Genomic DNA, 11,848 nt, shown 5'->3' with positions numbered 1-11,848 from the left:
CAACACCGTGCCAATTTGGTTTTGATGTAGCTCACTGCAGTGTTGGTGCGGTCTTCTGCGCATGCCCGGAAGTGATTATCTTATGTCGCGTACGGCAACATTCGCAAATTATTGTATGTTCGCATGCATTTAATGTACAAAATGTATAATATACTGACTAAAGGTTAGGGTAAGTATCACCATGGTTACAAAATATATACATTTAAAGTACTTTTAGTTCAAATTGCTTCAATCCGACATATACTGGAGTCTGATATTTATACCAACGCTCCAACACTGCATTGAGTCACAGCTGTTTCTAATCCCGTACCGTACCCGTACCGTACATTTGTAAACTATAGGTTTTGTCAAAAAAAAAAAAAATAAGGCGGAAACTTTCATCGTTCTATGCCATCAAAATGCTTCAGAAACACCTTAAAATCCGATTATTAAGAAATCTGCCGTTTGATAATTTTATATATACATTTCTAAATCATTTGCTCAAACACTGAAAGAGTATTTCGTGCCAACCTGCGTTGTATAAATGCCCGCCACACCCCACCTCGTTGTAATTTGATTTAAGCGAAATCTTATATGGTGACCTATCAATTTTCTTTTTGTTTTAGATTAGGTAGACATAACCAAAGGTATGTGCAGAGTTTGATTAAATTCTAGATAAAATAGAAGAGTTTGATTAAATTCTATTATGTGAAACTAGATAAAATAGAAGAGTTTGATTAAATTCTATTATGTGAAACTAGATAAAATAGCAGAAGTACCGACTTAAAACTGACAAAAATATGCAAAAATAGCTCATGGTTCTGCTGAACAAGTATTCCTTTCTTTACAAAATCATGTTCTTTTGATTTCTCTGAGCATGTTTCAAATAGATATATTGTTTTCCGTTATAAAAATGCTTAGATAATCAAATTTATGCTGATTATTGTACTTTACTGAAATATATTTTAGGATTACAGAAATTTTGAAAAATGTTTAAAATAGCACCATATCTAGGGGCAAATTAAATTGAAACAAAGCTGGTGACCTAATATTTCTATTTCATTTTTCAATACATCATAACATGATCTTTTAATACAAAACATTTCATCAAAATCTATTATTGAGAAAAAAAATACGAAACTGTAGCGAGCGTCCTTAAGTAGTTTCCTTCATCATGATAAAATATTCCATCGCATTTTTATGTTGTTTTTTTTCATCATTTCTTAAACTAATTAAACTATTCAACAATCGCATTACCGTGCATGACTGATTACTTTTGGAAATTATATTACAACATCAACAAATTTGATCCTATCCGATCGTGAAATAATGAATTTTACGAGAAAATGTCGTCAGTTTATAAGACAATCCTAGTGATGTGAGTTGCACTTTAGAGAGGCTGCGTTTCTTTCCTTCTTCTTCTTTTTTTTTGTCTTTTCTTTTTTTGAAGTTGGCTCGGATATTCATCCATCTTTTTCAAGGCAATACTGAGAATCAGATTGTCAGGAAATGAACTAAGATGAACTCTAGTTGCTTAACAAAAACGGGTTTTAAAAACGGTTTAACCCTTTTCGGATAATACTTGGCAAGAATGTGCATGATCTGTTCATACTTCGCTTATTATTATTACATATATTATTAGTAGTAGTAGTAGTAGTAGTAGCAGTATTAATATTATTATTATATCAAAGCATCGCATCTGGCTGCTCAGACATGTGACTTCTTAAAAATCTAAATAAATCAATTTCATAACTCCCGAAGAATGGATTTAATAAATTCTGTATGCATCTCAATTAACAGAGCACACAAAAACTCTCTATATCAACATGGATAAACATTGAAAACTGTGTTCGATAACAAAACAACAAACAAAAAGGTGGAGGTATATAATTGAAGGGTCATTATAACAGTAGCTAGATTTTGGATTTTGTATTCGGCTGTCATGGATTTTGCCAGGGCGCGCAAGATCAGATCTGGCAAAAATCCACTCAAGCCGAATTCAGCATGCCAGATCACCAAGGAGCAGGACGTGAAGTGGTTGCACACTTGGTTCAAGCGAGCGAAGTGGTTGCAAACTTACAAAATGGCGGATATTTTCTGAAATCATCGCGTGTTCGCTTGTTTTCTTATCAGGTAAGTGGATTTCTATGGTATTTTGAACTCTATGGATATGTGCATGCATCAGCTCTATGTTTACGTCACACTCGGTTTTGCGTTTTAGCGTTGTAGATTTCGAATTCTCGAAGTTATTGAAGTTATAAAATGGTCATGTCCATGTTTTGATATTTCAATTGCGTCGTTTCTTGCCGTTTTTTAACATTCTAATGATCAAACTAGCCTGTTTTGGGGCCATTAAACGAGACAAAACATATCACACTCAGTTGAATAGATCGGTTGCCATTGGCTCCACAAATAACGTATACACTCAACAGTATGTTTTATAAACATTACTTTGAACAGCTCATTAATTTTAATGTAACAGATGAACTTGTTCGGGAAACTCTACAGAACCATTATTAGACCACAAAGTGTTCACCTGTGGCTAATGCATTAATGGAAACAATTCTAAAACCAAAAATAGAAACCCGTGTTTTCCATATAAAACACTTATATACTAGATGGTTATTATGTCAATCTGAATTTCACTTTCCTGCTTTTTGTAAGAAGAAAAGTTTGGTTTCCGGCTTTAATTAACAAAACACGTGAATACTCGTTGCACTTTAAGCTTTACATTAGTGTTACTCCGAATTTGTTTATCTTAAATAATTTATCTTCGACATTCTTTGGAATTCTGCTGAAAAAATATGTACGTATATTGATTGTAAAACGAAAATTCTTTATGATGGCAAAATTATCGCATTATCTTCTCTTGTTTTAAGTGGCTTTTGTAGCGTACACACGACACAACACGACACGAGTCTATACATTTTTAATGTTTATTTGCACAATGGAATATTTCGTACATACTTTCATAATTTATTTCGTAACTTCTTAAGCCTTAACAAATGTCATATCTAAAGCCTAACTTAATATCCGCGAGACCCATTCCTAGGTCTAAGTCCTTCCGGACTCCTAAGCCCTTCTGACCACTTCTAAACATCAATATATAGTAATTCTCTAAGATCAGTTGACAATTTGACGTATAAAACGTGTGGGTTTGATATAATAAACAATTACATAATGCACCAACAATATATCAACTTGACAGGAGTGTAGCTGGTGTACTGTCTAACCTAACTGATTATTTTACACTTTTTAAAGATTTTATTTTTAATGATGTTATCCTGTTCAATTCTATCCTTTAGGTGATATATCACATAATTGGTATTTGTACAATTTTCTTGCAATATGGGTTAAATCATCGAAGACAACTTCAAAAAAGTCTATCAAAATAAACGCCCAAGTTAAGGTTTCAAAGGCATAAAGCTTATTCATGACAATGCGTCCGCCCACAAAGTCAAATTGTACATCTTTTCCTATTAAAAAAAATGTTATTCAGGTTGTGCACCCTCCTTATTATCCTATCCTAAGTCCCTGTGACTTTTTCTCATTTTTCCATTCCTAGAGAAATGCTCGCAAATAAACGCCGTGCCACTAGAAGCGCCCTCTGTTCTGCAATTTTTCAGTGTCTCAACGGTATACCAAAAGGAGACAATCTTGCAGCATTTAGGTCATGGATAGCAAGCCTCCAAAAGTATGATTCTGTGCAGGGTAGATACTTTGAAAGGATGACGGGAAAATTGTTTTGATCACATTGAAAATATTGGCCTTCCAAAGAACAGTGGCAGAATTTACTGAATAATTCTTGTGAAATGCTTTCTCAGCGATTTATTATTACTATTTTTTATTCCATCAAACGAAACAGCAATTATAGTTTTATGGCATTACAGCCGTTGAAGAGCGTTTGTTTTAAATAAGAAAAAAATTGGTATGCAGCTGAAATTAAAAGGTAAGCAAACATTATTAGCGTAGATGGAATTTAAAAACGCTGCCTGATGCCTATGCCTTCTGTTCACAACAACGCTTTTGTTGTTGTGATTGTAGGAAATAAAATCCATGATTCATGTTCCTTTAAACTGACCTTACTATGCAAGATAAGGAGAGATAATACAGTTAAACAAACCACACAAAACCATACATATTTTTTTTAAAAAGGTACAGAAGTTTAAAATTACCTCTGGTCGTTTAGCAGCATAGCAACTGGTTCGAGGGATATCATCTGTTACAGAAGAGCATGCAGTCACTCACACCTGTATTTTTTTCTTTCATTGTATTTATCGCTGCATTTTGAACAACCTGTTTAAGGATTTAGCTGGCTCAGGTTTAGGATAGATATTCTTCAAGCATGTTCTTCAAAATATGAAAAGTGTCAAGATGAAAAGACTTGTAATCAATAGATAAGTATGTGACATTTTTAACGCAAGAAATATCTTGCAGACACAAATTGATTCAGAAATGCAACGTGGAGTTACGGCGAATACCCAAACTTTCCACTATAGTAGTTTCTGATAACTGAATAAGTTCAAACCTGTAAAAAATTTGTTTCAATACATTGAAATGCTTTAATCTGAAAGTAGACTGTACATGAAAAAATAAATCTAAATAACTTGGCACTACGGAAAGTCTGCGGTCTTTGTGTTTCTTCCTTTTCTTTGAGCGAAAAAAATGTCACAAGTTAACATGCTATGGAAGTGTTTGTTTTTTTCTGTTGTGTTTTGAGCGAAATGGTTCTCGTCACAAGTTAACTTACCATAAATGTTTGATGTGCATGTACCTTAAATTTGATAAGTCAACGTAAGCTGACTGAAATATTCTGTGCCCTTGGATGTTCCTTGAATTAAACTATATTGTATCTGTTTTTAAACTCACATTGGCGTAAACATGTGTCCTATTTAGTTGAACTAGAAGGTAATTACCGTCTCCACGTCTCCAGTCACCGGTCACCGGAATGATTGATACGTTAGAAAGATAAATTGATTTTTTGATTAGACAGATATGGAAGCGTTAATTATGACCTGTGGTAGAAACTTTGTCAACAAGAACAGAATCAGTTCTGCCGTGACGTCTTAATAATATCCGAGATGCCACGATATTACACGACATGTCTGTCATTTTCACGTCAACTCGGGGGTCAATTAACGCTTCCATAGACAGATATATTTCTCTTCTTGAGGTAAAAACCTCAGCACAAGATGCATTTGTATTTTGGAAATTATAATTTTCTCTCCAAGAGTTCTAAACGACATAGAGAAAACAATTAACCTTCAGTGTCCTTCGCGATTTTTAATCTCAGTCTTCAACATGATAATTTACAGCAATTAGTTTATGTAAGTTAGCCTCTATAAGCCAATTTACATTTATTTGGTCACTGCGTGCGACCTACATTTCTTTAAAATGTCACAAATTTATATAAAGTTTAACAAGATGTCATTTGCTGATTGAAGAAGTAAGTGAGTGAGTGAGAGCAGGAACTATTATCTGTAAGAATATTAGGGAGTTGCACGGTATTTATACAGAATATCTTGATAAGTTCAACTGTAGATCTAAAGAGATAGAGAGATTTATATTACTAGTAAAAAATACGAGATACACGGCAAATTCAGACTATAATCTAATTATAACATCAGCATATAATCTGCATATAAACACGAAAGATAACACAAAGAAAACAAAGAAAAAAATAACTCTTATTATCTTTGATATGTTGGACTGATGACATGAAGAAGAAAGACTCTATTATGAACCCAGGTATATCGCACGGATTATAGTTTATCACAAAGGAAAATCTCACATTTAGCTTTGTTTTCTTAAAATGTAGATATTAGCACTTTTCTAGACATACTGAAAACTCAGAAAGTACTGAAGGTTTATTGTTGTTGTCAAGGGCATAACTGAAGAAGTATTCAAGGGATTCAGTTGACATTTCTTTCAATTATCATGATTATAGAGGACATTTAGATGAAATGCGATGTTTCATCTGTCCTTTTTGAATTTTGGTCTGACATGGCCATTGATGATTATGAATATTCTTGAACAAGCTGTATTTTTATGCCTCCACCATTTAAATAGTGATGGAGAGAAGAACAGGGTATATAGTGTTACTTGTGGGCGTGAGTCTACGAGTACGCTGTGTACGGTTGTCTGTGCATTGTCGGGTTTTGAAATAACGTGGCAAAATAATTGCCATAATAAGAGGACATGTCACAGCGTTCTTCCACTCCCGCAGTAGACTGTTCGACGTTAGACAGATATACATTTTTTCGGCGGTTTCCTGCATTACATGGAATATTACAACGTGATGTAAGTAATTATGTGTACGAATTCACTGCATAGCTTTTTTCAAATTATGCCCCTTTTTTGACAGCATTTTTGGGTTAAGTTTTTGTTTGAGGCAGATATCTCAGTACCTACTAATGGGAAAGGAAGCTTCACACACTTGTCCACTGTCATGAGCTGATTCCATAACCTGTTTTGCAATTTTACTAAACTATGCCACTTTTTCGACTTTTATTATTTTTTTATTTAATTGACAAGGTTGTTGAATAGTCGAGCTTTGCTCTCCTCCGACAGCTCTTGTTTTAATAAGAAATGCGTAGGTTCATATTTCCAACCTTTTGCTGACTTGCTTGTACTAACGGTGTGTCGAACGGTTTCACGAGCTGCATGACATCAAGCTTTTTACGTCGCTCCAAATTACACAACGGTTTCAGGATGCATTAGACGGCGTCAAGTTGTAACGAATCGTTTCATTTTACAATGCACGTACTCATGTTTTGTAAAATGGCTTCACATTGGGCTGCATGGCATCAAATTTTATAAGCCGTTCCAAGTTACACAAAACTGTTTCAATACGCATTAGATGGCACCAAGTTTTAATGATTCGTTCAATTTTACACTGCACTAATTCATGCTGCGTTAAAAGTTTTCACTATCAAGTTTATATGCACCGCTCTGAATTACAAAAAGCGGTTTCAATATGCACTAGACGGCGTCAAGTTGGGCGGCATTAAGTCTTGTTTTAAATGGTTTCAAAATACAATGCATTGAATGCAAACATATTGGACGGGATGGAGTTTTAGACTAGACGGCGTTGAAATACACTGCGCTGACTGACTTGTTAATGGATGGATTGTATATTTGCTAATTTTGGCGGTAACCGCCGCCCATACTAAACCAACAGATTAAACTTTATATACAAAGTAGTGAAGTACTAGCACTTCCACCTTCTGAGTACTTAAAAGAGGCAAAATATAAGAGATATAGTAAAGCAAGAAAAAAAAAAGACTGTTGTACCTCAAACCTTATAGAATCTTACTTATAGCTAAAAAGTGTAAAACAGAACTGTTAAGAAACTCCGTTTTTGTAAAAAAGTGTTTGGGCAGTAACAATATGGGCAGTATGATCCACAAAAAGACAGAAGAAGACTTTTCGTTTGTCCTTCTTCAGTAAGTGTCTCCTACAGCGAATAATGCTGAACAGGTCAACTTGGTAACAAGTACAGATGCAGACATTTATACAACCTTATATGCACTCAGATATGTAAGTGTGAAGACGAAGAAAATGTTGTAATATTTTTCAGGACTTAAAAGATAACAAGTATACAAAATCAGTAAGAATACTCTTTGGAAATGAAGAGCATGCACAAGCAAAATATAGTAGCGGACGTGGTTTGATTTAGTCCGTTCTTGTGGGTAAATGAAATAAGCTGCTTCCTCACACCCCCATAAAATAGAAAAAGTGGAAACTTCACAGGTCGCTCAACACGACAAAAACGAAAATGTTGCAGGTTCGGTTTGATTGAGCCTGTTCATGGACGGTAGTGGAAATGCATGCTACCGTCCACGCCCTCTAGCCCCGGGTTGAGCAGAACTCAACATTTACACATGCTAAAAGTACAAAAAGCAATTTAGAGACATCCGCAGATGTATTCATGTTCAGAATAATGTTCTTGGCATGTTGTTTATTCAGAGAAATTACTGAAACAGGAAGCTGTTATTGCTATCATTTTTGTATACTGTTATTGACAGTCACCAATGCAATGCTTATGTTAAGTGTTTAAATTGCTGAAACTGACTATTGTGACTTTGTATATTAAGGACGCTTAAAGGAGGCATATAGTATACCTTGTTACCGGGGTAAATTCAAATTAGTTTAACCGTAATAATTTATTGCATTTCTTGTAATTTCATGTTTTACCTGCTACAGTATCAAGTTCGTTTATCGCTGTCCCTTCAAGTTAAGTATGATATTTATCCAGGTTTGATGTAAATGACCCTCCAAAGGTATTTTATATTGAAAGAAGAAGGAAAACATAGATTTTTAACACTTTTCAGTGCATTTCGGTTTCACTGTTACACGTAGACGTCTGTATAGTTGATGATTTTACTAGTATGCGCGTTAGCTTTCAAATATAAGCTTAAAGTGTAGACATCTCGGGGCTTGTGTTTCCATGGTAACGTATTGTTCTCTCAGTTTTAAACAGGTATATACGATAACGGGATTTTTGACGGCTTCGGCGTCATTCTGTTAATGACCAACATGGAATATTAGGGTAATATTATTAGCAGAATACCAAACACTTACATGGTACTCTATTTTTCTTAGCGTTTAAAGTAACCCTGGCAACAGGGATGTTTAAAATATCTTATCTTGCTTTTTATCGTAATTTCGTATATAAAAAAATATAATATAGAATTATTTGCAAAACATTTTATTTCTAAAGTAAGTAAAATGTTCGTGTTATTTGCATTTATTTAAAGAAAATTCAAAGCTTAATATGCTTACAGCAGTACCCCTCGTCGGACATCTTTATGGAAAACCATTATCCATGCACAACAATGTTCCATTGACATCATACATTTCTGCAAACTGGTGACGACCTGTGTCGCTGACATTTCGCTGATTAACCGATTTGAAAATAGCCCTACAACATTCGTTATTTGCATTACAATGAGGACGTTTTTATAGATTTTGCAGGAGTCATTTTAGCCTCAGGTTTTGATAAAATCGTTGGCTCAAATCACTCTTTTTTCAACAAAAAAAAAAAAGCGATACCGTACATTGTATAATTTAATTCAGTTTACTGGGCATTTGTGTAAAATAGGAAATGTTTAATAGTATTTTCAGTTAGAATATTTATATATATATATGTTCAAAATATGTTAATGTGTTTTTGTCCAAAGCGGTTGGGGACAAGTACATGTAATTCAAAGTCAGCGACCTAATCCACTCTTGTCATGGAGGCTTTTATATTCATAGTTTCCTAATCTTTACTAAATACTTAATGAAGATGATTAGATTTGATTAAACTATTTTGTGAAATGTTAATTTGACTAGAGCCACAAATTATTGATATAGCCATTGTCCGGTAGAATACTCAACTGCCGTTCTACTACTTTTTTTTATAATTATGTAAATATGGAAGATGTACATCTTAACAATTAACCTTACCGTCCAGCTGTCAAGAATGCGCAGAACTTGCCACACACACTTGAATGTTTCAAAGGATATGTCTCCTGATCAAAATTAAACACAGTAGTAATTATGTGGGAGACATATTAATTTACTCCGGTCTGTGTGTCTGTGTGTCTGTCTGTCACAAATCTTGTCCGCACTCCAAGTCGAATATTTCTCATCCGATCTTCACCAAACTTGAACAAAATGTGTTTGCCAATAAGTCCTCGGCCAGGTTCGATAACTAGCCATATCGGCGTAGGCACTTCGAAATTATGGCCCTTGAAACTTGTTAGCTCACCTGAGCAATGCGCAGGTGAGTTTTTGTGATCGCTCGATGTCCGGCGTCTGTCTGTCGTCTGTCTGTCGTCTGTCAACATTTAGCTTGTGTATGCGATAGAGGTTGTATTTTTCAACTGATCTTTATGGAATTTAGTCAGAATAATTGCCTTGATGAAATCTAGGACTAGTTTTAAAATGGGTCATCTGGGGTCAAAAACTAGGTCATTAGGTCATGAATTTTGGACAGAATGATTGCCTTGATGAAATCTAGGTCAAGTTCGAATATGGGTCTTCTGGGGTAAAAAAGGAAAACCTTGTGTATGCGATAGAGGCTGTATTTTTCAATTGATCTTCATGAAATTAAGTCAGAATGATAAACTTAATAAAATCTAGGCTGAGTTTGAGAATGGGTCATCTGAAATCAAAAAGTAGGACACTAGGTCAAATCAAAGAAAAACCTTGTGTAAGCAATAGAGGCTGTAATTTTCAATTGATCTTTATGAAATTTAGTCAGAATGATTGCCTTGATGAGATTTAAGTCAAGTTTGAATATGGGTCATCTTGGTTTAAAAAGTAGGTCACTAGGTCCGATCAAAGAAAAACTTTGTGTTATACGATCGAGGCTGTATTTTTAAATTTATCTTCCTAATATTAAGTCAGAATGATTGCCTTGATGAAATCTAGGTCAAGTTTGAATATGTATCATCTTGGGTCTAAAACTAGGTCACTAGGTCAAATCAAAGAAAAACCTTTTGTATGTGATAGAGACAGTATTTTTCAATTAATCTTCATGAAATTTGGTCAGAATGATTGTCATGATAAGATCTAGGTTGTGTTTGATTAAAGGTCATCTGGGGTCAAAAAGTAGATCTCTAGGTCAAATCAAATAAAAACCTCGTGTATACGATAGAGGCTGTATTTTTCAACTGATTTCATGAAATTATGTTAGTATGATAGCCTTGAGGAAATCTAGGTCAAGTTTGAATATGGGTCATCTGGGGTCAAAAAATAGGTCACTAGGTCAAATCAAGGAAAAATACTTGTGTATGCAATAGAGACTGTACTTTTCAAACTATTTTCACGAAATTTTGTCAGATTGGTTGCCTTGATGAAATCTAGGTCAAGTTTGAATATGGTTAGTCTGGGGTTAAAAACTAGGTCACTAGGTCAAATCAAAGAAAAACCTTGTGTATGGGATAGAGGCTCAATTGATCTTCATGAAATTTGGTCAGAATGATAGCCTAACTAAAATCTAGGTCAAGTTCGAATATTGATCATCTGGGTCAAAAAGTAGGTCACTAGGTCAAATCAAAGAAGATACTTGTTTGTACTCGAGATTTTTGTTCCAATTTTGATGAAAATTGGTCAGAATATTTCATGCAATCACTAGGTCAAACATGTTTACACCGTTATGGTGTTTTTCTCAGGTGAGCGACCTAGGGCCATCTTGGCCCTCTAGTTTTAGATGATCAAAGTACTGAAAGTCTGATAAGGCAGATGTGGGAGACATGCGTTTTTCTTAAAAGCAGCTCTACTTTATTGTTTATTTTGATATTTAATAGATGACAGAGTGTGATTATGAGGGCAATTCTAAAAGTAACGACAATCGCTCGCTTCCATAGAGATATGACAAGCCAGAAACTCGTGTTTTACATAGATGGTACATAAATGACTCCAAAGAGACTTTTATAAATCTGTATAATTTTTATTAAAAGTTATCATACCGCTTTGGGGATACTTACTTTACTTTTGTAAGTGAAGTCATATATACTAAGCAAAATACATGAAAAGCGATTAGAAATTTGAAATTAGAGCGTACATTAATGTACGGTGCTCTATAGAAATACCTCCAAAGGCAGATACTAAATGAACGGGAAGTCTGCAGTATTCGAAAACAACTGTTAACAGGTGGGTACATAAATTCAAATATGGTCAGACAGTCCTTAATGTCAAGAGCTCGTCCTTTAAGGCCAAAAACAGCAGTGATGTAAAAAAACATTGCTGCTGTAAAACGTCTGATTGATGAAGACGTACGATAAGGTTTGTGCACGGGTTGTGCATCATAAGGTAACTGAAAGGCAACTGTCCAATAGGGTCAAACGCGCTAAAGAAATGCTGAAAAAAATAATCTCAA

Source organism: Mercenaria mercenaria, chromosome 2, assembly GCF_021730395.1.
Source record: "Mercenaria mercenaria strain notata chromosome 2, MADL_Memer_1, whole genome shotgun sequence".
NCBI classification, from domain to species: domain Eukaryota; kingdom Metazoa; phylum Mollusca; class Bivalvia; order Venerida; family Veneridae; genus Mercenaria; species Mercenaria mercenaria.
The sequence above is the reverse complement of the archived record's forward strand: the minus strand, read 5'-3'. Positions refer to the sequence as shown.